Consider the following 22,131-nt stretch of genomic DNA (forward strand, 5'->3'; position numbering starts at 1 on the left):
AAGCTCACTAAAATATTGCTATATTACCTTAGTTTTCTGGTGGCAAAAGTGCGTTTGTAAAACGTTCATTTGTGCTTAATGGTGTTGGAAACAAAAGGGAATGAAAGGAGTAAAAAAGTGCATCTGGAAATGTTTTGTTTCTATCAGCAATCAGTCCCCCCACAACTAAGGACATCAGATTTCTGCATCTCTTGTACTTGGTTGCTTCATGTTGCAAAATACAATGTACAAGAACCCAAAGTTTAGACAATTTTCTTCATGACTCGCAGGTTCCATAACCAATGAAAAATTACTGTTAGGCAGAAGAATTAAGCCTTCCACACACTTCCAGACCTGAGGCTGCAGAAAATATCAGCTGCAGCCAATGGGCTAAGTAGTTGCATAGAAAGAACACAATTGATTTCAGCTACTGGATCCCTACAAGAGACCGAGACTTATTAGAGTGCAGAAGAATGAAAGCAGATGGGAGATTTAAACTACATCAAGTGATTTAAAGATGCATGGATGAGCCTTTTATTACATGGGATGATTGATGATGCATCAGCAACTAATGCTGACCACAGTTTTAAGAATTAATTTGAAGGCCCAATTAAAGCTAAACTGTTACTTAGACCCAGGCTGAGAAAGAAAATCCATCCATTTGTCCAGGGGCATCCAAAGGTTTCAGATAGTTACCCGAAAAAGGAAACATGCTTATGCCTGGCTTTACTGTGTTGTTTTTAGCGTGTCTGCCTCTCATTTGGTCTTGCATGTTTACTTTTCTTCCCTTTTAATGTAAACTGCACCACCTGCCTCAGAACAAGAGTCAGCATACAAGTCTCAGTAAGAGTCTCTATTGATGTAGACCATAACTTTAATACTCAAACAATTTTACGAGTATTATCTGGCTGGACTGCGCTCTTTATCTCACAGACAATAGCAGTATATTGGTGCTGTGGCTCCTACTGTGGTGTTCATTGTCAGCATGCTTGACAAAGGTGTTTTGTTTACCTCCAAGCTTGCACCAACAAGTAAGGAGGTGCTGGCCGTGTCTGTACTCTGGACTTCCACTCTTAATCCCCATCAAGTCCTGGGGGCCAGGAGAAGGATTTACTGCATGTGAATGTGTTGGCTTGTTTTGATTAAACATGCTGTGGAAAATCCAAATTCAAAATCTATACAGCCATTGGCAAATGGTGACAGTATTTCCACCATGAGTAGTACAGTTTGTGGAAGAACTTTATTAACTATACACATGCCTATTGCAGACAGGGTGAAAATGAAGTGTAACACTAGCATGCTCAGTAAATAGACAATCAAGACTTATTTTCTTTCACATTCTCTGCCTCTGTGAAAGATGTAGCACTCAGCTAATTAGAAAAATTGACTTTTTTCTACTATTTCTAAGTCAGTGTGTTGAGCTGGGGTTTTGAAACCTCAAGAAATGATGGTTGAAACTGTCATCCTGTGAATCTGACATCAATGTTGTCACAGATTGCTCCAAGCATTTTGGTCTGAATTTTCCTACTGCTTTGCCTCTGAGAACTCGTGAATACAATAGAATAATCATTATAAAACTCATAAATACTATATAATAATCTTTATTAAAACTCATAAATACTAATAATAATCCACAGCAAGTTGATTCTGCCTAGGGATATATGTTTGGAACACCAAGCCCTGATCAGCATTCCAGCAAAGCCCTCTTCATCTTTTGTGAGCCATTGGCTACCCAATGATCAGCTCCTCCTCCTCTTACAATGACTGTTTGGGTTTACAACTTTCGTGATGTTGATCTCCTTCAGGATGCTCCCAGCTAAGTCTGTGTTAGTTCATGGTTCAGTCTCAAATTTATTCCAAATGTGTGACAGCCAAATGATGTTAATTTGCTGTTGTTGTTCTGAGGGCTGTGGCTGGACAAATGGCCTAGTACATATACCGCTGCAATACTTCATAAACAAAACCCCTAGTCATCCAAAACCCATGGGGTTACTACCATCTTAGGAGACTTAAACTCAAAATTATTCTCTGAAGTGAGTTACAGGTTTTGGAAATGCATACAGGCAGTCTCTTAGAGGCACAAAACCAAATGCATGTTGGATTCAGAGCACAGCAACATGGGTAGGTAACTTCTCTGGACAGTTATTTCAAAAACCATAATTAGGTTGCTGTACTTATAGCAATCAACCCAGTTTGCATCCAGGTCTTCCACTTCCAGTTTGTTCTCTTGTCCTAATTGTATTCTGGACTGATACTACTGGTAGCAGACAGTCCAGATTTGTTTAGTGCAATGGTAAGGTCAGATGTCCACATCTACATGGGGTGGCATTATAGAAAATGAAGGCTTAGGAGAAAACTGGAGAAGATATGTAACAGCTTAGCTGTGTCAGCTCTTCATATATTTCTGACAGTTGTCACATGGCTAGCACAGATACCTGGATACCAGATACCACATGTTTATGCTATGCTATCACTAATATAGACACCTGGAAACAGCTCTATGCACCTTTTGGATGGCTTGATAGAGACAGCTTCTTGGTGTTTCCCCCACTTTCCTGATCTCCTGGACAAAAGAGAGTCAACCCAGCCAAGGATATTTCATCAACAGACTATGATCAACCTTCTTGTGTAGGCTGACTTCTGCTTGGTCTCAGGTTTTTTATTGGCAGAGTAATACATTAAGTTTTTTTTTTTTTTTTTTTTTTTTTTTTCTGGTATACTTTTGGATGTCCAGCATTTGTGCTGTAGGCTACAACTGATAATAGCAGGGATTTCATGTGAGATGTATTGTGCTACCATAACATTTGTTTTCACAGCAACAGAATGAGGTACACACACTGAATTAACTTAGCAAATTTTGTGTAAGAGAAGTGCCCTTACCAGAAATCTTGCAAGCTCTCTGTATTTACGAAAAAAAATTTTGCAGGTGTGAAACAACTGTGTATTTCATTTTCATAGAGATGGAAAATGCTCTTTTCTACAAGGTTTTTCTTTCTTCAGAATTTTCTTCTGCAATACTTATTTTTGTGCACCTGGCCTTGCAGTCAACTCTTGATCAAAAGGGACCACCTAAGCCTTCATTCTCCTTCTTAGCATTCAGAGTGAGGAACAGGTAGCAATAGGAAGAGTAAAACCCCTATGTGAATATATAAATACTCCCACTGAATGTTGTGCCCCATCCCAGGTGAATATTGTAACTGCTACAGACATAACCTCTACTGAGGCTTCTCTCCCATATCAGTTTCCTTTCTTAAAGTCTTGGATGTACTCCTTCTCATCCTTGTAAGCTTTTGAATATCTTCCTGCTCATCATTGCCTTTTGTACTGCTGACAAAAGGTAGTCCATCTGGCTGATGTCCAAATTCTGATGCTTCATTTCCCTCCATCTAATTTGTGGTCTGATTCTCTGCCAGTTTTTTTTTGACCAAGGACGTGTCCATTCCTGGACAATAACATTGTCTTAGGCTGCTTCACTGATTGTACAACTCAAAGAGAGGGAAGTATTTTCGTTTGCAGTATTAAGAGTTGAGAATGCTGATGATGATATGAAATGATGATATGAAATGATGAACAAAGTCTATGAAAATTATTTTATTTAATTGCTCTTATGAACATTTCACTAAAATTGATATTAGAGGGACAGAACTGGTTGGATCTAAAGGTCATTTTCTAGCTGGAAGTTGTAACAGTTCAATAAACTTATTTTAATATCAGGACAGACAAGCTTATACAAAGATGTTTGCCACATTTCCACTTCCCTTTATTATTGTTAAATGTTAACATGTTATTGTTAAATTATTCATTAGTTAAACAGGAGGCACTAAACACTGCTCTGTCTTTGAAGGAAGTTCAGACTATTGCATTTGTCTCTCTGCTCAGATGAACTTGCCACCACACACAAAGTTACTACAGTGCATGTTGAATAGCATTCACAGTACCCGAAGAAGCTAGTTACATGCTGGGATCAGCATGAACCTGAAAGTGGATATGAAGGTTTATTTTTCCTCATTTCTCTTCTTGAATGGCAGGGGGGGGATAGGTTTTTCTTTCTCTTCTCTCTCTCTTATTTTTCTGAACAGTAAACACAACAAGATACTCATGTTCACCTTAGTGAATGGACGGATGTTCCTCGTGTTGTAAAAATAAGCAGCAGTTGATCGCTGAATGTGTGGCCGTAATAAGATACATCTATGCATCAGATGTGTTTTCATGACAAAAGATGAGAGAATAAAGGCCTGAGTCTAATTCAAGAGGAACTCCACTGAAATCACCAGAGCCAGATCTGGAAGGTTATTTATACTGCTGTTTCCAGATGATTGGTTGTATAATCTAAATCACAACAGCCTGGATTACCCATTTCTAAAGTTCTCTGGAACCTCTTTCTACTTCCCACCACCAAAAACTCATGCTTACATGGCACTTCTCTTGCCACAAGACCACCACCTTCTTTTCACTGTGACATGCTAAAATCTAAGTAATAATGATGTTATTGTTTGCTACATCTGATTTTTATCATGCAATCATTGTGTCATCCTTTCTGTTCATTACACCTTTTGGCAGTTTGGGGCAGAAATTGTGTGCTTTATGGACACAAAACTTACAGTGCACTGACTGTACATTCCCAGAAGGTACAGAAATTATTACACTTGTGATGAAAATTTTCTTTTCCAAGTCTTATGTTGAGTCAGGATCTAGGGACTGCTAATCTGCTATTACTTGTGTGGAAACAGATGGGCACAGAACAGAGCTGAAATATTTTCTCCTGTGGACCTTTCTTCATGGAAGAAGAATTTTATTAAAAGTACATGCTAGGGTCATTTTTGATGGTCATGGTGTGATTGATCTCACTGACCACCAGTTGTCCAAAATGTAAGTAACATAATCTAAACTTCTGGAGCTCTCTCTGTTGATGGAGAGCTTTGTGATCTTTCAGAAAGTGTTTCAACTCACTATCTTAAGGTAGAATGTATTATCCACCTGTCCCTCTAATGACTACAAACTACTGAGTCAAGATGAGCAGTTTAGACTAGAAACTGATCATCCAAAGTACAAAAATTGGTCTAAATGAATCCCAGCCCAAATCCCAAATCTAGTACTGAACAAAACAGAATATCTTCAGTTTGAAGGGACCCACTAGGATCCTTGAATCCAAATTCTGGCTCCACACAGGACTACCTAAAGGTTAAACCAAATGTCTAAGGGCATGGTCCAAATGTTTTTTGGAATTCAGCAGGCTTGGTACCATGACTATTTCCCCAAGGGGCCTGTTCCAGTGCCTGAGCACTTTCTCAGTGAGGATGCAGTGAATTATGTTCTAGGTAATCTGATTCCATCTACTGGGATCCCTACCAGACTGGAGGAGTCTGAGGTCAGGAACACAGAATTTAAATCTAATATGAGAACTTTCAGTGAATCTGGGGAAAAATGCAAGCCAGTTTGCTTTACATTATCATTCTTTAATCAGGTGCAGAAAAAGCCAGAGTCAAGACCTGCTAAGCAACATTTATAATCTGCAGTAAATACATTGTAAAATTAAGATAGATTTTTCTATTTTATGGGTTGATGTTGCTAAAGAAACCAGAAAGATAACAAGCCAAGGAACACATTTTATAAGCTAGCAAAAACAAACAAACAAGCAAACAAAATAACAAAACAATATTTTACATTTGGGACAAACGGAACTAAAAAATCTAGCAAAAATCTGAGAGCTACAATTCATGGTCTAAAATTTATTGAAATACTGCCTCAGTGCAAGTAGGGTTGTTAGCTTCATTCCCACTAATGCAACCTTCCTTTCTGTGCCATGGTTAATCCCATCTCTTTTTGTACAGAGCTTTTTGTACACAGGCACAAAACATGCAGTTTTCAGAATATCTTGAAGAATCTCTGTGTGGATAGGTGAGGTGTTTGATCTGCAGCAGGCAACACCAGCTGGCTGTGAGCTGCAGCACTTCCAGACAAGACTTGTTCTCCAGTCGGACAGCAAGAAGTGCAGGTGGACCGGATGCACAGCTGTCTGCACCTGGCTGTCTAGACATGGTGTTCAGATGAACTGTTGTTGGTGTTGATAGCATCCATTGCCCTTCAAGCAGTCCCTTTGAAGACCACATCCTTCTTATATTTTTGCTGTATTTGTTTATAGTGTGGCCTCAAAGGATAAAAGGATAACTGAAATTTTGTTTGAGAATGCAACATAGCTTGCAGCAACATTATAAAATGGAAAGGCATTGATGAGTGTTTAGACTCCTCACTCTCTGTATTGTAAAACCTGCATGGTTATGGGTTCAAAGCTACAGAACTAAACAAATCAGCCATATCTCACAGTTATACCCCCCTGCGTGTATGAAGTTCATATAACTCAGATCCTAAATTCATTAGGAAGGCAGTCCAGGTTTGGTTCTGGTCCAGTGGGGTTGGGTTTAATCTGGTGAATTTTACACCAGAATCTCAAGCAGCCACACTCCCTTCTGTCTTCAGGAAGAATACATGTGACTGATGTTACTGCAAGCATCCACAAACTCAGGCTATGCACATTCTTTCTTTTAGTAGGCACCTACAAAACCTAAACATTATTTTGGTTATGCATACGTCCATCACCCATGTTCATCTCATAACACTCACTCTAATGTAGATAATACTCTTTTCCACAAGAAGTAACTTTATATGACATTTCATCTGTTCAGAAACCTGATTACATTTATTGATATAAGTTGTTATTAATGTCTTTAGAATCTTAACCTCATCTAAGAGTACAGCTATGGAGTTTTCCACTAGCTGTTCTTTATTTCTTACAGTCTGTGGCAACTTTTTATATTTAATATTTTTTTTATATTCTTATGGTGCTTCATGTCCTGAAGACACTATCAGCATATTTTATTTACCAGAGAAATGGATAGTTAAAGGGGTTAAGCAGATAATTAATTGCTTGGGGAAAAGTCTTGAGGAAGGAAACTGAGTATAAGGAAAGGAAAGAGACACGGGAAATTAGTTATACACCTCCCATGTGTATTTTGCACTATGAAAGATTTAACAAAACCAATCCACAGAGAGTTTCTGTCTCCAGAAAAGATAAAACATATTTTCTAATCAGGAAGTTTCATATTAAGTAGTTGGAAACCAAAAGAAAAATCTGCTTTTTGCATATATATTGATCACATCTAGAAGGCTAAATATTCCTTGTAGATGTGATCAGAAAAATTACTGCCATAGTATGCATTCAGATACATTGTTTGCCTTTTGGATACTCTTAAATAATTTTACTGAGACTGTAGTGAGAAAAACTGCATTTATTTTTTGTTGGTCTATGCTAAGTTACAGTTTGTATAAATGCAGAAGTCACAACCTTCCAGTTACCTCTTTTAAGTATGAAGCTGTAGTTCCTGAGAGACAACCTGGTGATGCAGAAAATATCATAACTCCTCAAGAGGCAAAAGAAGAAGAGACATTTATTAACAGAAATTTCATTACTGAGTTAAGCAGAAAGAGCAAATGTTCTTCATGCTCTCAATCTGACACCTTAGTCTAATCTTTTGAATATGAATAAAATTGAGTTTTTGCATATATAAATCAAAACACCGATAGTAAAAACACAGATAGTGGACATAACACTTTTTTTTTTTTTTGTAAGACGTGGTGTAAACTTCCTTCGTAAGCTTCAACCACATGAAATGTTTGTGTTCCTTTTGGTGTGTTCGTCTTTTGTGAAGGAGAGAAGTTGTAGGTAATTTATGCCTGAGCAAAAGTAAAACCAAGCCAAGCCAAAACAACCAACCAACCAACCACCACCGCCACGACCACCACCAACAAAACAAAAAAAAAACAACCACCACCACCATAAAAAAAAAAAAAATCTTTTTTATTTTATTTATTTATTTTTTCAAGGTAGAACTAGGTCTTAAACAATACATTTGCAGGTCTTTGACTATTGAGTATCTGACCTTAGAATTATGGATATGTTTTTGTCTATATAGAATTTTTCTTGTTGTGATATTGCCTTTCATTTTCCATTTATATCCTGTAAAGACAGCTTTCCTTTTCTGGTATTTCATATCTTGTCATCCTTGAGAACATGGCTAAAGGTACATTTCTTACAGTGTCTCTTGGTCCCTGAGACAGATGCTTTTCTTGGTGGACAGAGTAATGAGAAATGTTTCATTGCTTACCAAGATTCTTCTCTATGTTATGTAAGATTTATAGGTTTCAGTTTATGGACAATATTTTGTTTCTGATCTGTTCTAAATTGTTTAGCTCTATGGCATTTCTAACATATGGGGCACTTCCAAGAGCTGGTGTTTTAAGCAACTATAAAATGAACTACATGTTTTGAAGTTGGGTGGATCATCTCTTTTGGATCCTGCTCTCAGGAAAGACTCAACAAACTCATGAAAAGCCCCTTTTTGTTTAAGAATGGTTGTGTGTATAAAGCCCTGGCTGAGGTGCAGCTGCATGGATGTGGGTCATGGAGAGTGGTGTGCATAGAGGAAAGACTTTGACCAGTAAAATTGTTAGAAAACCTTGCAAGTAATACAAAACTGTTTTTGTGGGTTATATAAGCTTTGTGATTCTGGGGACTTTGTCCACAGGCTGTTTTCTTAAACGCTTTGTCTTCTGCCTTTCTGAATATAAGCTCTTCAAGGGAGGGATGCCGTAAATACTTGGGCAGCACCCTGTCTGTTTGGAGAGCTACAGTAGTTCAAGTTCCCCTGAAGATCAGAAACAGGGACAGAATAAAGGAAATTACATTTCATGCTCTAGCTCTAAATCATGTCAGACATGATAGCTCAGTATTCCCTGGCCTGAGCCCAGAATAGTGAGTATAACCCCGAAAAAGGAAAGCTGATATTCAATCATATTTTTCTTTGAAACGTTAATCTAATAAAAGGTATCTTTTTGTTGTTGTTGTTGTTGTTTAAGGGATAACTACTACCACACCAGGCTGAAGGTATTAAATGTTTCCTGTTCTTCCTGCTACCTTTGTGACCACATCCAAATACCCAGGAAAATTTATCAAGCTGGAGGCATTTTGCTGTCAGTTCCACATCCTAAAATGAGCTAAGAGTAGGCTTAATCCAGCTGTTTTCTGGGTACTTAACTATGTAGTCTGATGGTGATAGAACAGTTGCAGATGCACAATGTAATTATGTCTGTATGGTCCTAATTATTTTACCAGCTGCCATTTAGATTTTTCCAAGAATGAGTAGTTTGTGAGCAAGTTGTGGAATGAGATATTTTGCCTTTCTGAGATGGTGAATTTATAACTGCACAGGGGACTGCTTTGGATTCTTATCAATTCTTTCAAGATTTACAGCATATTATTTCCTCTGTAAATGGATTTCTAACATACAATTTGTTTATGTTGTAATCCCACCAGTTTTTGCGGAAGAAATCTTTAAAGTGAAAAACCTTCTTTGAAGTAGAAATTGAAAGCAGTCAGTTCGTATTTAAGGGGCTGGAACTGATGAAAGTTTCTATAATTTGTTACTTGAGGAATACCATATTCATATATGTGTTAGTCAGGTCACCTAATGAAACTCACATGGGAGAAAGGACATGGGAATTATGGAATCCACAGAGGTATTCCAGATCTGGACAGGGATGTTCTGAAAGAGTCTATGAAGGACAAAGCAGACACAACTGTTCTCAGAAGATGTACAAAGGGCTTTAACAAGTGGAAAATGTTGGTTAATAAGTGTAAGATCAAGGTCTTTGGCTAATGCAGTGGCTGACACACCACAGGATCATACGGGTATCTGAGTATTAATTATAAGTGTTGCAATTGCTCATCTAGTCACAGGTTATTGTTATTGCTCACATTGCTGGCTGCTCATCAAGAGTGGGGAGAAAGATGTGGCTTATAATCTCAGGAAGGGGAAAAATACAGGGAAAAATATTTATGAAGTATAAACAAATGTTGTCTTGTGAATTCAGTTCACTCAAGGCATTTACTTATACAATGTCCTATTTCAGGAAAGCCCTCAGGCTGGTGCTTAAATCTGCCACTGTTTAAATCTACATCCAGGAAGTATAGATTTCCAAAAATTCAATTAATCTGAAAACCTAGTAATTTTATACATTTTATAGGCATTTACCAGACACAAACTTTTAAAAAACTATTGTAAAAATGTTAACAATCATAAGATAGGATTAAAAAAAAAAGTTCTGAGACTTCAAGAAAATACAAGTGCATATCATAAGGACATTTGTTCCTTCTGGTACATGAATCTTTCTTCCTTTATAAATCTCCATGGTTGCTGAGGAAAGCTAGGAAATGTGACCAAAATATATCCAAAACAGGACATCTAAAATCTGGGGATTCCAATGTCATGTTAGTAATTGTATTCCTATGCATTAATTTTAAGTGGCAAGGATGACAATATTTCAATTTGCTTCTGAAACAGGGCTCTGCAAACACTGCTTCTCAGGCCATACATGGCCAGAAAAATCCTCTTGGCCCATGGCCTCATTGTTGTAGCCCTCTTTCTTGATAACCTCTTGGGGTTACAGAGGTGGTGAGTTAAGGTGCTGTGGTGCTAGCTGCCCCTCCCCAGCCACCATCTTCCTCAACTTAGAGCTTGTGATCCCCCCCAGAATATTTCAGCTTCTAGATAAAATATCTTCTGGGTAAATGCCATTTTCTGGTGATCAATTGATATCAATTGATCAATTGAATCAACCAAGATTTCTGGGTAAATCTGTTGTTTATGTGAGCAATATTCTTTAGTCAGAGATTTGGGTTGTCATTGACAAACCAGTCACCTGGGAGTTTTCTTCTGAACAGTTTGGAAGAACATTGAGAAATAGCAGGAAACCATCAAAAAAAAAAAAAAAAAAAAAAAAAAAAAAAGAATTTGGAGTCTGAAATCAAATAAAACACAGAATCACTGAGGATTTAAAGGAGTTACAGAGGGGAATGATCCATTAGCAGTACTTCAGAGAGAACAGCCCAACTAGAAGAAACTAAAACCATGAAAGTAAGCAGTTGAGAATTTGTGCTAGGAAGGAAGACTTTAGAGAGACTTAGAAACTGACATGGTCCATTTATGATCAGTTTTCTATGACTGTTTCTCATCTCTTCACTGCAAAATATCTGAAAAAGGGAAACTGTGCCATGCTTTGGATCTGACTGCAACTCACTGGCAGATCTCCCTTCAGTCTTCTGAAAACAGCAAACCAATAAAATATCACTAGCAATTTTCAAGTGTGGGGTTAGTGTTTTGCTTGGACACCAATGACAAGTTAAACCAACCTCACACTAGAAAGTTGGCATTTGCTTTTAAAAATTCAGTTTTAGCACTGGTAGTTTCAGCTACAAAATTTTGCCAAAACAATGATTAAAAAAAGTCCAAGACACTGCTTGTGCTTTCTGTGTACTGTGTGTTCTGATTTGTTACATAGTGAAAGCTGCAAAAACAAATCTGGAGTTATACTGTATATGTGACCCATAAAGGTCTTTATGTAGGACAGTACCTCATAACTCCTTGTTTCTGATATGCATCATGTTAAAGCAGTTTCTCAGAACATTGTTAATTCCTGTTCTCCAAAACGCTGTATACTGAGAGGAAAATTCAAATCCCAAAGTTCAGTAAATAAAGCCTGAATTGTTTCTGTCTGCTCTAGCCACTGCTGTTCTTCATTTTCATTTCCCTTCTCTTCTCTCCTGCTTCCATTGCCCCTGTTGTTTCAGCTGCTGTTCCATTTTCCTTTGATCTTGTTGATCCCTCTGTCATCAACAAGGGTCCAAATTCCCATTCCCCTGGGCTGAGGGGCAGCATTCTTGCAGTTTGACTGGACTTCTGAGCTGAAAAGACCATTGCATTGCTTACCTCCTGTGGTACTGCTTCCTCTTGGATACTTCACTCACGTGTGAAGTGTCCCCTTCCAGAGGATACAGCATTTCCCAGCTTTGGAGGGAACGGGAATGCCCACTTCAGCAGAATATTTACCTGTTGGACTTACACCATGCTGGCAACTCAGCTGTACAGGTAGGTTGTCCAGGAGGCTTTCACATTCCTAATGCTGGCACTATCCAGAGAGAGGAGACAAGCAGGCCTGCAGCCCACTGCAGTTCATAGGGACACTATTGCAAACCAGGTCAAATCAGATGGCCTTTGCAGGCCATTTGTACACTAAGACCCCACCTCAAACCTACATCGCTTAGGACAGGATCTCATTTTCCTGTCATCCTGCCTGTCTCCAGCCTGCCATCCTGCCATCTCTTTGACAAAATGTGCAAGCAAACTGCTTGAGTTCATGGTTTATGTGTGTTCATGCAGGCTCCACAGATTCCTGCTCACGTTTTCAGCTGAGAACAACAAATGTTAGCAGCTCACTACCAGCTATGGCTCAGAGGGTGTCACTAAACAGCAGAAGGTGGGAGGTATTTTCTTTGCTTTGCTGCAACAGGTAAAAGGACCAGGTGTGAAGCCAATATGCACATAATGAAGAATTTCAATTATACGGATGATTACAGCTCTATTTGCGTATAATGGAAAATATTGTCTCTGATTCTCCTTTGTTGGATTTTATTACTATTAATCTTAAACAAACAAATAAACAAACAAACAAACAAAAAACACAATATGTGGCATTAGGAAAAAGTGCTCCTTTGTTTTTGTTCTCTTTCTTTCTTTCTTTCTTTCTTTCTTTCTTTCTTTCTTTCTTTCTTTCTTTCTTTCTTTCTTTCTTTCTTTCTTTCTTTCTTTCTTTCTTTCTTTCTTTCCTTTGTCTATTCATTAAAAAGGTTAAAAAGTAAACAAACATAAACACTAAAAATACTGACAACGTAGTGAATGCATTAGTGGAACATGTGTCACAGAAAAATAAAGTCAAGTTAGCTAGCATGCACACACACAACTGTGGGCCTTAGTGTTGTTTTAATGTAAATGGAGAAAGAACATTTCTGCTAGGCTTTCTGGCAGAGGTGTAAGAGAATGCTGTGTGGGAAACCAAATAAAGAAATTGACGAAATTGAAACTAAGGAGAAATAAATATTAGCAAAAAAATAAAATGAAAGGACAAGTAAAAGCTGGCTGTGAATGTGAAATAACACCTTGAATGAAGTTCCAATTTGTTCTTGTCTGTGATTTATTGATACAGTCTCTCGGCACTTGTGGTTTATTTAAACAGGAAAAGTAGTTGCTATGTACAACTACCATTGCTACTCAGCAACCTGTGGAGTTACTGAGAGCTGTGCTGAACCTCTGAAAGCAGATTTACCACTATGCAATTAGTGGCTTCTGGTTGTGGCAATATCTACTGTTGACAATTCTTACATCTGATTCCCCTCCTGATATGCTTCATTGCTATAAATCAAATCATGCTATTTGTTGAAGGACCTGCAAGAATGATTTGTGGTATGAGGGTGAAAGGTTTCTTTGCTGATCTCTCCTGAGGATCAGATGTGCAGGTCCTGAATAGCTGAGTAACCTGACCTGTGATTTTAGAGGATATTGTGAAAGAACTTCTGCACTCTTAAAATCAACAGCTATTATTCAATTGAGATAATGAACCATGGGAATTAATTCAGTACTTGTCTATTGCAAGGACTAAGAAGAGAGCAGCAGATATTTACGACACTTCCTACAAAGAATTAGAGGATGCTTGTATGTTCTTGAGAACTTAAAACCAAGCCCAATATTTACTTATTTACTTTTTACAGAGTCTTAGCTTTGTGCATAAGCTTGTGAGGATCTATCAACCTTAGAACATTAGGAGAAACTAAGATAATAAATGTTAAATGACTGTTTAGACTGTTATGCAACATAAAATTCTATGAGAAACAGCAAAAGTCAATGAGTTGAGGCCCTTTTACTCTAAAATCACAGCACCCACAAGGAGCAGAGGAGAGAAAGCATTTATGTATGTTTGGAGGAATCACAGAATCACAGAATGGTAGAGATTGGAAGGGACCTCTGGAGATCATCTAGTCTAACCCACCTGCTAAAGCAAGGTCACCTAGAGCATGTTACACAGGAAGGCATCCAGGTGGGTTTAAATATCTCCAAAGAAAGACTCCCCAGCCTCACTGGGCAGCCTGTTCCAGTGCTGATCTAAACTGTAAAGTTCTTCCTCATATGGTGGTGAAACCTCCTGTGGTTCAATTTATACCCATTACCCCTTGTCCTACCACAGGCCACCACTGAGAAGAGTTTGGCCCCATACACTTTATATTTTCCCCTTGGATGTTTATAGAGGTCGATAAGATCCCCTTTCAATCTCTTCACAGGCCCAGCTCGCTTAGTCTTTCTGCATAAGGAAGACATGAATCTCTTCAAAGGCTTTTGGATAAAATCCCCTTTACTTTCTTGAGTGTCACGACCCAGACACAACTTAGGTAAGGGCGTGCACTGTTAAAATTCTTCAAACTGTATATATTGACTTAAGCCAAAAAGCTATTTACTGTACTGTCCTCTGTGCTGTGGAGAGTTGTCTTTGCCTTTAATCAAACCAAGGAGAAGATAACCTAGAATAAGATAAAGAATAACCTAGAATAAGATAACCACCTTTTTTTTCTGCAGTGACTGAAAGTGTAGTGACATTTCATTTTCTCTTCCATGAGTTCAAGAAAGAGACAGGAACTGGCTGCACCACTGTCACTGCAGGCTCTGAGGCATCTTTGCGTCTCACCAGCTCTTCTGAGAGGGATATTCCCTATGTACAGGCATATCTTACCATTCTATGGTAATATTTCTGACACTGCTGCACTGATGAGCAAAGTGATGAGGAGTGAAATGTTCAGCTATGATGAATTCCTACTTAGAATTGCCAATGTCAGGGAAAGGAAGCCATGGGGTGACTTGTCTTCCTCAAAGTCCTCTTTACAATTTACGTATGGCCTGTGGCAGGGGATGTAAGTACCTGATTGGTAAGAACTGGAAAACATTTCTTGAAACCTCAGCAGGTCAGTGTACCAAAGGAAATGTATCAAAACCAGCATATGCATTAAACATATCTAATATTAAGGGAGGAGGAGCCTGCAGTGTGTTGAGCCATACCTGCATCAAATGAAAATGGCTTGTTGGTAGTTACCCAGTATGTATGTGAGCAAGACAGATATTCAGACAATGAGAAACTGTGGTTCTGAGGCTTTTCTATGTTTATGTGACTTGGTCTGTGCTCTAGAAGTGTTTGCACCAGCTGTGAGTGTGCTGTCTGAAGAGCGGAAGCAGCAAATACCATAGCACAAGAGAAGCAGAGCATGAGCTGGGATAGATCAGGCATAGATAATGCAGTAGATAATATGGCCATACAGCTTTCTGCACCTGCACTAATTCTCCAGAGCTGGCTCATGTGTCTACACAGCCTCATCTTGGGCTATCCAGATGTGACAGACTGGAGGGATACAAACAGCTGGTGAAATGCCTGTCTTCAATGGAAATGACTTTCATGAAAGAAGCTAAGTTTTGCTCTGTGTTACTATGGCACCTTAATTACAAATAACAATGTGTATAGCTGAGTCTTGAAATTATCAGGATTTGCTTTTTTATTTTATTTTTTTAATTACATAAAAAATACAATATTTGAATAAATCTGTTATTTTGCCAAAAGCATGCTGCAAGTACAAGGAATATGAGATATTGGGAGTGATTCAGATGTCTAAGCCTTTCTCTCCAATACTATTTGAGTTACCTCTGAGTGAGATATTTGTTTGAGGCTGCCAAGTACATAATAGGACTTATAGGAGACCTACCCTTTTTGGAGCATAGCTGTAGGCCATCTGGGATATTTGTGGATGCATGTGTATCTCAGAACACCTTCAAGATGAGGTTATATGCTTACATGTAAGCACCTGAATCTGCTCATCAAATCACAAGAATATAAAGCCTGGAAACAGTGAAACTGAAATATTGCTCCATAAAATGTGAGATTGTAGAGACATGTGAGGATGAGTGTATAAAAATTGCAAAGCAGCAATAAATATTTGCAGATTATTGTCTGCAAATTTAAATGCATACTTTATTTCTTCATCCAGTTTTTTAAGGTAAATGTTTACAATAAAATGAAAACATTTACATTCAAATTAATAAAATATCACACAAATAAAACATGTAAAATCATACCCGAGAGATTCTTTTATTTTAATGAGGAACAGATAAATACCCTCCAGTCTCACACAGCTTTCAAGCAGCTGATAGTATTTTCTTCTAGACATTGCTTATACGTTCTACGAAGTGTTTTCAAAAACCATCATCAAGTCATGATATAGTTATGCTTTTCATAGGAGGATCACACTTTGTGGAATCATGAGAAAAGCTATTTGATTTATTTGATTTGTCTTGGTTTTTGCTCAGCACTTTTCTGTTGCCTGTTTATTCATTATTTTTTTTTTTCTGGCATCCAGGTGGTACATACAGTGTAACTATTTCCTCTGGTATGTTTGTAGAAACTATAGTCAAAGTGATCAGCCTCTCTTTTCCTGTTCCATCCTCTTCACTTTTAAAGAGTTATGTTTGACCTCTTCGCCTCTTCTGGTGCTTCACCTGTAGACTGCAAGTTTTCTGAGAACTAAAGTTTATACCCATCTTGTTTGAAATAACTAAATTACTTCTATGGCTTACTTTTTATTTATTTATTTGTTTGTTTGTTTGTTTATTTTTTATTTTTTTCTCCATACCTGGTAATGTCTTTCCTTGTTGTCGTGTGTGTTAGTCATGATAAGCTGATCACCTTTAAACTGAAGATTGATGCAGAAAACAAATGAACAAACAAACAAACAAAATGTTATATTTGCACAGTTTAATGTGTTCGTATGGTGAAACAATATCAGTATATGAGTAGTGAGAAAGCAGACGATTGCCACATGCAGTGCCTGAACTCAATAGGGTGGAACTTCCTCTTTGAAAACCACCTATTGAAGCAATCCTCTTAATAACAAAATCTGTTATCTCTATTGATTTCCTGGGCCCTGATTAGATTCAGTGCAGTCTTTCCTTTCTATCAGCCTGTCATGATGTTGTTTTGTTTTAGCTATTAAATGTTTAATGTTTTAGCTATTAAACTATATTCAAGTGAATGTGGTTTAATATCTGCAACAAATACACTTTGTATGAAAGCACAAATACTGTAGCACAAATAACCCTAGGTGATAAATACTTAGTCCCAAAGAATATGGCTTGATTCTTTAAAGGTTGTAAAAGAAAATTAAAAAACTTTATATTTTATGTTGTTATTAAACAATACTTAGGTGAGCGTGGTGCAGACTAAAGAGTAAACTCAAAAGAGGAAAGTTTGAGCTAAAGATTTAGGGTCCCAGCTAATGGGAAGAAAATCTTGATGTATAAAATCTGTGACACAGGAAGACAGACCAAAGCACACAGGATCTAATTTTTTTGTGATAAGGAATTTTTACTTGCAGATGAATAAATTGTTGACAGAATTTAACACGGGTAGATCCCTTACCAATTTTGGCAGTATGTGGCATGACAGCAAAAGCTGGAGGTGTTGGACAGAACCCTGCTAAAAGTTCTTTTATATGGGTCTTAGGAAATAGAGAGATTGCATTGTAGAAGGGGATGATTTTGCACTATTCTGAAAACTCCAGCAAAGGGAATAAAGAAAGAGCTCTGTAAAGAGAGCACCATATCTTACCGATGGCAAATGACATAATTCCTACCCTGAATGGTAACATTGTATTTCTGAAGCTTGATGTCATCAAAGGATATCACCAGCTGCAATGAGCTTCTGCTTTCTCTCTGCCAAATGTTTCAGCACATACTCGTCTGAGATGGTAAGAAAGGCAAGCATCTGGAGTTTATTCAGCCACAGAAATTTTTCAAGATACGCTTCCAACTATTATTTTAGAACACCTCCTATATCTTCAATGGCACTGGTGACATCATAAAACACGATATAATCCACAATGTCATGTTTGATTGTATTACTGTATGTATATTCCCCACCCAGGAAAATAGAAGTGCTTCTTAAATAAAGCCACGCTTTAAGTTTTGGTCGTATTTCTTAACCCCAGTGAACACTTTTTAACCCAAAGAAGGTAACAGCAACAGACACAATAATAGCTCCCAGAGATGATAGGGAAAGTTAGGCTTTCCTCGTGGGTAGAACCATAATGTTTTACATAAAATAATGCTCTTCACTGGCAACTTGATATTCATGCTACTTTCTAGTGTTTGCCCTGTTCATGCAATAAGGCTTTTGTGAACAAGCTTTTTGAACAGATAGGCTCATAAACAAAAGTTATGATAATAGCAACTGCATTAAGAGAGTCACTTCTGTGGGGAAAATGAACAAAATTTTATGACAGTATTTCCCATTAAGGAGTGGCCTGGTTTTCACTCAGAGTTATACTCAAGTGAGCTTTAATTAATTTGTTTATGGTTTGCAGTGTGGCTATACAAGCACAAACTAATAGCCAAACCATTTACCCAGTGTCTCAAGTACATTTTGGAATTTGTGCTAAGAACTCTACTAATATGCTGAAAGTAAAGGCTACATAGTTATGCTGTTAACTATTATCAAGCTAGAAATTAGCTAGTACAAACTTCCTCTGTTCTGCTCAATCTGGGCAGATAACACGTATTTTTGATGCAGATCTGTCTGTGAAACTAGTCATTGGCAATGTTACAATGAAGTCCAGCTCACTATAATCAAGGAACTGAAACTGTAAGATATGTGGAATATGCAGGCCATGTACAATACAGGTAGAAGAAAAGGATTTAAATATATATATGTATATTAAAAACAGAAACAAAAACAAAACAAAACAAAAACTGATAGGCATAGTCATGAGAATGATTTGAGGTCCATAAAACAAATCTTACACTGAGAAATTCGAGGAATTCGCCCATTTATCTCATCAAAGAGAAATTTAAAAGGCAGTTTGCCTGCGGCCTACAATTAGGATCTTCAAGTCCTTTTGTAAGCATTCAAGTGCATAACAATATCCCATAGTTAAAAGAGAAAGAAAGAAAAAAAAAAAGAAGAAAAAAAAGTGAACGAAAAGCATACTTATCTAGACTTTTTGCAGAGAGAGGTTTTTTTTTTTATTTTCTTTGTGATGACTGATTTTCAGCAGTGAAATGGTTTTTCATAGTTTTTGTAACATTCTCTGTCATTTGGGATGTTAAGCTTAAAGTAGATGCTTTCGAAAAGATTTTTGTTTAGTCTAACTACATGTCACGTACTTTGTGTCTAAATAGTTGGGGTTAGTCTTTAGTCACTATGGCTTTGTGTGTGTGTCTGTATGCCTTGTTGGTAACATGAGAGAGGAATAATGCTAGTGAAGTGCTTCCTGATGAATGGTTTTTCAGTTAAAACCCTAAAATACATAGGATGGCACTGTAACCTTGAAAACCTGGACGAATCATTCAGCATCCACTCCTACCTGCAGTAATGCACGAGCTGTTTGGAAAACATACAGAAATCTTGTGTTTTGAGGGCTTCGGCTATACATACAAACCTAAGGTTGCCAGGGGCTATTATTTGGATGACTTATCTTGCCACTTAATGTTCTTTTGATCATGTCATTGCATTGAAGCTGTAAACATCGGTGTCTTATGCAAGCATCAGGAGGCATACAAGGACCATGAATAACCTTACACTGAGGGTTTAGAAGTGACAATCAGATGCTTTTCGGAGACACAAGTGGCATGAGGTTATTTCACACAAAGATTACCAGAGATGGCGCCATCTTAACTGTGATATCATACATGATAGCAGTGAAAACCTTCTATTAGCCTTACTTGCATTGCCTGCATTAATGTGGCTCTCTGGTCTTCATGTTATTTCCTTCAAGCTCCAAGGTTCAGACCTAAGGAATTGCCAAATCTCCAAATTCTTTCCAGAACAGGAATTACATTAAGACACCATTGTTAAAACTTGCTAAAAGGTCTGTGGTGCTCTAGATGATCACTGTTTGCCAGGCTATTAGAAAGGAGTCTGACTCAATACCTTCTGACAGCATAAGAAGGAAAATATAGCAGTTCAGAAATATTACCTCAAAGTAACTTTTTTTTTTTCTTCTTTTATTATTATTATTTTTTTCTATCCATGTTGAGAGTGGGCTACAATGTTGTTTTATCAGCAAATGTTATTCTGCTTCTGCTCTTCCTGTGGTGGCAGTTTGGAGTTTTCCAGGGGGTCGCTGCAGAACTGCAGGAAGCTGGGGGCAGAAGGACTCCAGGAAGCTCCTCCAGGGTTGTTCTCTCTGACCAGTTTAATGAGGACTCCAGCAAATAGGATCAGTCAGGTAACCTTGAGATGGAGGGCTGGAAAGATACCTGATACCCATCCTGAAGGCTCACAGCAGGGCTTTTAGTCTGTTCCTGGTGTAATCCAAGCCGAGAGGCCGTTCCACACTCACTGAGCTGCTCTTTGCTTTGACCTTGTAAACAGGCTCTTTTCTTTTCTGTAGCACTTGTGGTTTCTGTGGTCTTCTTCTTTTTATTTGAACGTGTTAGAACACATTAAAGTCCAGCTTTGCCTTGACATCTAATTCCCACTGGAAGCAGGATCTGGTATATTATTACTGACCTGCTCTGTTGGAAGAATTGCAGAGACAGTGTAATAAACCATGGAGAGATCGCTTGCCAGACAGGCAATAGACTCACAAGTTACCAATGCCAAATAGAGAACAAGGTTATTTTGTGTGATCCAGTTTGTGATTTTTCTCATTTCTTCACATAGAGCAGAGACTGCAGAAGGTGACCATATAACCACATTAGTCAATGACCCCTCTTTGTTCTCTAAAGGTTGTTGTTAAGGGAACTGAGGAGGTAATGTTTTTGTACTCAAGAGCCCCCCAAAAATATATATATAAAAAAAAAATAGATAAAAGCCTGAATCTTATTTCTAAAAGTTCACCAAGGTCTTTTTCTTTTGGTGTGTGTCTCTGTTTTCCATAAATGGGCAGGAAGCTAAGATGTATATCCTTAAGGTTGTGTTTTGCTAGTGGCATCCTTCCCAATTACAATGATTCTAAATCTGTATGTCTGGTAGGCCTTTGGCATGATGGCTTCTTTTGGTTTATTTGTTTTGCTTTGCTTTGCTTTGTTTTTCACGTTTTCAGTTTAGTAATCTCAGAGTGATCCCCAGGGTTTAAGAATTTCCACATTCCATGTATGTGCAGAGTAGCACTTATCAGAGAACATTTCCTTTCTTGATGTGTGTGAAAGCAATTCACAGACCAGCTAGAACATCTTCAGTAGGGATACTCTTTTTCATTCTTTTGACTCTGGATAACACAATTCTTCTCACCCACTTTGCTAGGGTTTCATTTTTAACAGACTCCTTAGCTGGGAAGCTGGTTTTCACGTGTTTCCATATGAAGTTGCATTCACTGGTAGGTACCTTTCAAATGCAATTTGGTGCAGGCAGCTAAAGCATATTTTTCCTTCTCTTTCTTTCCTGAGTTGTAAATAACGTAAATAATTCTAAATATTTTTTATTGTCTAACATACTATGCAAATATTATTGTGGCTTTTGTGTTAGCCTAGTTTAAGTTAATAATTACTTCAAGATAAGTGGTTAACAATAAGTTAAGTTCAACCAAAGGTGGAATAAATTATATAATGAGAATACTGGGATATCTTAATTATTACCATGAGGTCCTAAGCTTGTTCTCCAAAATAGCCAAATAGCAGAAGACTGTACCCTGCTGTGATCAGAAAGAAAAAAAATAAATAAATCTCTTTAATAGAAAAGGTTGCATGGAGAGCACCTGAGCGGTGGGGAGGTCAAGAGGTCCATCACATCAAGGCAAAATTGTTGGCCAATACATAGGTTTTTAATTCATGTTTACCTTTGTTCTGAAATCCAATGCATTCTGCATACATGTGAGTAATGCACTTTCCTTCATCCAGTGGGTATGAGTGAGAAACAGTGATTTGTTCTCATTAGGAAGTTCTAACATTCTTCTGGAAGAATCATTTTGGATCTTAGTTTTGAGCTTGTTAAGTGTTCAGCTTTAATTAAGACTTTGAGAATCCATTCATTCTTCATATCCTGAATGATGTCAAAAGCCAGCTCCTGGCACTATGGAAATATTGGAAGTGACATCTTCATTTTTGCTGTTTGCCATTAGAAGTACCTCCAGACATCTTCAGCACTTTGCTTATTTTTATATGTATCTGTGACCCTGGAAATCATTTAAAGGCTTAAACTAATAAATCTAAACACCAAAACTGCATAAGAGGAAGA

The sequence above is a fragment of the Anas platyrhynchos genome, chromosome Z, assembly GCF_047663525.1.
Source record: "Anas platyrhynchos isolate ZD024472 breed Pekin duck chromosome Z, IASCAAS_PekinDuck_T2T, whole genome shotgun sequence".
NCBI classification, from domain to species: Eukaryota; Metazoa; Chordata; class Aves; order Anseriformes; family Anatidae; genus Anas; species Anas platyrhynchos.